The 6,645-nt window shown below is 33.4% G+C and overlaps 1 long non-coding RNA gene across 1 annotated transcript; it reads left to right on the forward strand.

The window, feature by feature from the left end:
• The first annotated feature begins 288 nt into the window (after positions 1–288).
• Positions 289–3,847, forward strand: LOC111613650. The gene is made up of 2 exons (XR_002754797.1): positions 289–353; positions 3,609–3,847. It is a non-coding gene; the product is annotated as an uncharacterized LOC111613650 (long non-coding RNA).
• Positions 3,848–6,645: the final 2,798 nt, after the last annotated feature.

Consider the following 6,645-nt stretch of genomic DNA (forward strand, 5'->3'; position numbering starts at 1 on the left):
AGTTATATTTAGGCATCGGCTAGTAATGACTACAGGTCAGCAATAATAAGACATATTTCACATAAACATTTTATAGCATTATTACTGAGAATATATAGAAACTAAATATTAAAAACAAATATTTAGTGGAAAACTTTACCTCAAGTAAAATCTTGGTATACACAATTATTAGATTTATAATTCAGAATATTAATGTACTTTTTGTTTGTGTATATATATATATAAAATAATTTGTACATTAATTTTATTATTATTGATTAACAATAGTTTTTTCTTTAAATATATTTAGGTCAACCAATGCAATGCACTCTTTTACCATCTGTAACATCATCGTTAATAAAACCATCTGGAAGGTATTGTCTTTTGTTTATTAACACTTTTAAGATGATTAATATTTATTTCTGTTTATAAATTTTATTAAAGCTTAAAAAATTATGTTCAATTGCACTGGTTATCAATGCAACTTGCTAGAAGCAGTTATTAGTACTAAAAAAATAATTTAATAAATCCAATTAATAATCCAAATAAATCCATTAATAAATCCAATCTCATAAAAATATTAATTTTTATGGAATAATATACATGGTCTTCCAAAAAGAATGCTACCATTTTAAATTACTGTATTATGTTACATATTACCTGAGAAGTATGCAGTGTACTGTACAGTTCATCACTTGATAGAATAAATGTCTTGAGTTTCATCTACTATCTGCATACAACAGTTTTTGTCTGCTGCCTCTAGGAAGCACCATAAACAAAAATGGCTGCCCTGCAACAGAGAAAGCATTTTGTGTTCTTTAGATCACAACGTTGGAATCAGTCATCATTGTGCAACAAGAATGTTTGTCTTACATGATGGATTATTTTGAAATTGTGGAATCAGTCATCATGTTGCACAATGATGACTGATTTGAACTTTATGAACTGCAGAACATAGAACAATTTCTGTTATAGGGTCACTGTGTTTGTTTATGGCACAAGTTTCTTTGATAGAATATTTTGCATTGCCTGCCAAAATCAGTTATGATTTATAGTTATTTGAAGAAATTTTCATTAAAGATGAAAAAGAAAATAATATTATGAATAATCATCAGAGATGACAAGAATTGTAGGCAGCCCAAAAGAGCTGCAAGACACTATCCTATCGGTATGTATTTGGATCAATAAATTATTTTTATCCTTTCCATCCCTCAAGTAGTAGGGGGTCTGTCTTTTATACCATCGTGGGTCGGCCAGGTCTGCAACAGAGATGGCCGAGTAGTTAAGGGATGGAGCCCAACATATTGGGAACACCACCAAGATGACTTTTGGCTCATCTTGTATGCAGTGATTAATCAATAAATAAATAGAGAGATATAAATATGAAAAATGTACTATTAAACTTTAGAAACCGGAGAGAAGAATTTTTAGTAAAGAATTATAATAATAAACCATGAATTATGTTAAAATCTGATGATTGCTGAATTAAATTGTCTCGTTTAAAAAAATTATTTGGTATTTAATTATTAATGGTAGCAATAATTCAACCCAATTTAATCCGGCAGTTGTTTGGCTTTAATATAATTATCGGGATTTGAAATGTTAATATATCTACAAAGTGTGTTAAAAACATTCCAGGAATGGATCTAAAAATCAAAATATTAAATACATTTATATTCCTAACATATTTTGAGTTTTTTCTTTATCCATTCCCGGAATGTTTTGAGCACGCTTTTGTATACATTCCCATTAGAAAAATGTGTTTTGGTGTCTATCTTGTTATTTTCTGCAAATATTTTATTTGTTATAACGGAATACAGTAAGACCCCGCTTAACGTGGAAGATACATTCCTAGATGACAAAGCACTAAATGAAACAGCATTAAGCGAGGTCATTTTAACATAGAGTAACTAGGAAAGGAGATTGCAACCAAAAATAAACAGATTTTATTTTCATTTTACGTTATTTTTATATTAATTTGAATAATAATATATGTTAAATAACATACGCACACAGAAATGTAAAGTTCATTTTTTGTGTCAAAAGTCCTGGCTTTTCTGAAATTCTTGTCATTTGCGATAAAGTGGTGTAGTTTCATTTGTCGCTTTCTTTTTCTTAAGCAATTGTCGGTAGCATAAGATTGCATCCAAAACGCCTCATCTCACTTTTGCACTCCTTTCAAAATCTGGATCATTCACTACAATTTGATCGACGATTTCAATTATCATTACTAAACTTTTACTAAGGAAATCCTTAGAGAAATTCTTTGGGTTCTTCGTTTTCAGAATCACTATTTTCCAGTTCTACAGGAATTCCTTGTTCTGCCAGTTCTCGAAGGTCGTCATTGGTAAGGCTCTCGCCAGAAACTCGTAGTGACTCCTCAATATCCTGCTCGTTTACATCTAGTCCCACTGTATCGATTAGATTGACAATTTGATCAACCTAACGATGCAGCGATAGGCTCTTCTCGTTGAGAATTCTTGGATGCCTCCAGCCATAACTTCTTCCACACTCTGTTCGTGCATTCGTCACTTAATTCTTGCTATGTGAAGTCGATATTGCCTATAGCCATGGTCACACCGTGCGATTTCAGCCACGCAGGCAACTGCAACCACAACGGCTGTTTTCGTTAACAAGTAAACCCCCTTCGAAAATCGGCACGACTGCAACGCAACTAGAAACAAAAAGTTTGTTTTACTCGCACCGATTGCAAATGCTCATCCAATCAGCAAACATCTATTTGCCATGCCATACTGTGGCAACATTGAAAATGCTGTAGTCAGAAAATAATGGTGGAAAGCAAGATGACTGATAGTTTAACAGAATTAAAGATTAATTGAGTTAATTCAGTCTGACGAATGCTTGTGGGATTTTAATTCTTTGCTTTATTGAAGAAAGGATAAAAGAGCAGAGGCACGGTGTGAAATAAGTGAAAGTCTTGTCGCTTGCACAGCCAGAAATCGCATGGTATGACCACAGCTTACGGCATTTATGATTATATATTTTTTCCAAAATTACACCAAACATAGATATAGGCTAAGACGAATTGCCACCTTTTGCTGATTGGTTCGTGTTCGTGAATAATCGTATTATAAACGAATCAATAAAATGCCGTGATAATTTGAATCAGCGTAAGTTTTGAGCTTTTTTTTAGGCTTGGAGCAGACTGCATTATATTGAATCAGTGTTAATCTAGGGCAGCGTTAAGTGGGGTCTTAATGTACTTTCTATTTTCTTGATACCGTACTACAGTGTGTCCGAAAAGTTACTCTGCAAAGAGAAATTCATAATGACATTAAAGTTATATGTCATTGCGTACGAGACCCATAAGACGTATGTCCCACGTTTCCACTTTGTGGTAGATGATGATACTGCTTGCTTGCAGACTTTTTGATTTTGGACTACAATTTTTAGAATTCTTTGCCGATCACATACTCTCCTATGCTAGGTCTCTGGACCACATCCCCTTCAGGATTTCGGGGCCTCTAGGGGAAATTTCCAACATTGTATGTGAAACTTAAATCTTTTCCACAGCACAGTAACTTTTCAGACATCCTGTATATAACTGTGTGTGTGTGTGTGTGTGTATAAAACACATTTAAACTAATATATTTATATGTATATAACAGATTTACAAACAGACTATCTCCGACGGTATACGGACCCGGAAAAAACAGCGCTTCCACTTCTCAGCATCAGATATCTCGTTCATCAATAACAAATAACACTCCCGGAAGACCCGTCAATTTTACCGTCAGAATGCCTTAAAAACCATATTACTGTATTTTGCTGTAAAATACAAGACTATATCCTGCTTCCAGTTTTAAATTAGTGTTATAAACATGTAGATAAAAAATTATCTTCTGAATTTTGTGCCATTCTTTCAATGTTTAAAAAAAATAAATCTTACTACATTTATTATAAGAAATAAATTTTAAGAAAAGAATATTCATTTGTATTTTTTTTTTTATTTTAGAATTTACACACAATCTGAGATTCCAAAATCTTGATGTAATCTTAAAATCACAGAAAAAAAAAAAAAATAGGAAAGTAGGCAAAACTGTTAGACTTTAAGGAGGTACAATCGGTGAAAAAACATGGCTAACTTCATTATCTTAAATGAGGATACCATTCTTTATTGCATATTACGATTCTACATAAAGGAAAATAAATAAATAAATAAATAAATCTTTTATTTGGAACATTTTATCGGAAAGATGCACTTACCAGTCTTGATGGGATATCTAGGGAAAATCCCCCAAAATAGGAAATTTCTAAAGAGTAAAGGGAAGAAATGGATTAAAACACCCAAACCTAGGGAATTTTATACTCTAAAAATATTTTTGAACGAAACGAAAAAGTGATTGTGTTATTCATTAGGTTGAATTTATGAAGCCTGTACGCTCGACCTTTGGGGTAGGGAAATTTAGATCTGGCATCGGAAAAATTCAAGTTTGAAAGTATCTGGTCCATGCTTATCAGAAGTTACGAGTGTTGGAACTTTTTTATATGGCTACCACACTGCGCGCGCGTACGTCTGCGAAATTCAATAAAAATGGCGATTGCGCAGGCCATTCTGTCGATCATGTTATTTTTCTTTTTAAGTGAATTTGGCAGATATCCACAGACATGCATGTGGAATGTGGCTCCCGTGTGAAAATTTAAATGCTCATAACTTTGACAAGTAGGTTTTTAGAAAAATGTTCCAGATAATGTTTTTTATGTAGAATCACAATATGCAATAAAAATGGAGGTTCCCATTTAAGAAAATAAGGATCAAGTTTTCACCCATTGTAGCCACGTTGCCAACTTTGTGTCATGAAAATCCCCTAAAACTAAGAGGTTCCCCTAAAAACTAAAACAAGTTTTTTCTTCCTAAATAGTTGCAATGCCTGTAAAAAATATTAGTCTCGATAATCCAGAGAGACAAATTTTCACTTTAGGGCGCAGTCGGCGTGGGCACAGTTGAACAAAAGAATTATGTGACGAAGCCACCAGCTCCAGATCTCGCTGCAAGATTTTCACGCGATAACAGGAAATGTAAAGTCTGCCCGTATTGGTTAGTGGCACTAACCAATATGGGCAAAGTTTACATTTCCCGCTAAATTTAGGAAGAGAACCCCTAAGTTGGCAACACTGATTATAGCGCAGTCTTGACTAGGTCCTCTGGACTAACATCTTCAGTTTAATTAATTAGTGAATTTTTTGTAGGATGCATATTTTTCGAGTTATTTCATTGGGTTGATTACGATGAACCATCTTGTATATACTAGCTGTTACCCGCGACTTCGTCCGCGGAGGTTTTGCAAGCAAACCCCATTTACATTCAATATTTCAATAACCATAGTAATTGTTATATAACACCTACCGCTGAAGAGAATTGCCGAAAATCACACGAACTATTTTCAATTTGATCAATTTTCTGGAACGTTTACAATCGTTCTATAATCGAACCAATATGCAATAACAAANAAGGACTCCTTACCACGAATCCCTTGGGACAGTTATCGAGAAGCGCAAGCGCAAGCAGACTACTGTTCCCTTACCAGGTCCTAGGCCAACTGAAATTCCCGCCTAAATTCAATCCTTTTATAAGGATTGAAACAAAAGAGTCCTCTAAACGTAGTTGAAAACAAAAAATCGCATCTAAAATAGTACAGTAGAAGCCGTTCTTCCGGTTAAGCCTTAATGCTCTCCCTCACCCCCCGTGGGGGAATTTCTAAAAATCCCTTCTTAGTGTGCGTTTTCATGACGTACCCTAACTGTGTACAAAATTTCACCTCTTTAGGTTCAGCGGTTTGCTCTGGGCAATGATGAATCAATCACTCACCCAGTCAGTCAGTCAGGAAGCCAGTCAGTCAGTCAGGACAAGTAATTTTATATATTTAGATTAATTAAATAACTATAAATATTGTTGGAAAATTATGAATTGCACCACAGATACGAGATCAGATCAGGTATGGGAAAGCAACAGGATTGATTCGAAGAAAGTCAAGGGCAGAGCACTTATTAAATAAAGTATCATATTTTTTAAAATGTAGAACAATATTTTATAAGGAAATACTGTACCTAATACGGGCATTTCAATATCATCTATGTCAGTGTTTCTTAACAGGGGGGCCGCGGCCCCTTGGAGGTCCATAAGTTTGCCGGGGGACCGCCAATTAATCAAAATTTCCTTCAGAATATAATAAAAAGAAAATTGATGCGTAACCGAATATCGTATTGAAAAGTGAAATAAAAAAAGATAATAAAGTTTTTGTATTTATTTTTATTTATTTCTTTCTAAAAAACAACTTTGTTAGTACAGAAGAAATAAATGCAAATATGCTACTTACACCGCTTTTATTTCAAAGTAATTCTAAGAAACTATTAATGTTTGGAATTTTAAAAATAATTAAGAAAAATAATAGGCTTTGAAAATTTAAATGTTTTTGCAAAATCTTTACAAGTTGTGGGTGTTTTAGTTTAGTTTTAGCATCGACTTTGGATCCAGTAATAGTGCATTTTTTTCTTATATTGTGTGTTTGGTTTTAATTAATTAATTATTTATAATTAACCCATAAAAATGAGCAAAAGACAAAGAAACATTAAATTCTCTCCCTAATATTTGGGAAGAGATATTCCATTAAATACATCAGAATACTTAAAAATTGTTATTAATCC

The sequence above is a fragment of the Centruroides sculpturatus genome, unplaced genomic scaffold (genome assembly GCF_000671375.1).
Source record: "Centruroides sculpturatus isolate CEXI.00-Female unplaced genomic scaffold, Cexi_2.0 scaffold1805, whole genome shotgun sequence".
NCBI lineage: Eukaryota > Metazoa > Arthropoda > Arachnida > Scorpiones > Buthidae > Centruroides > Centruroides sculpturatus.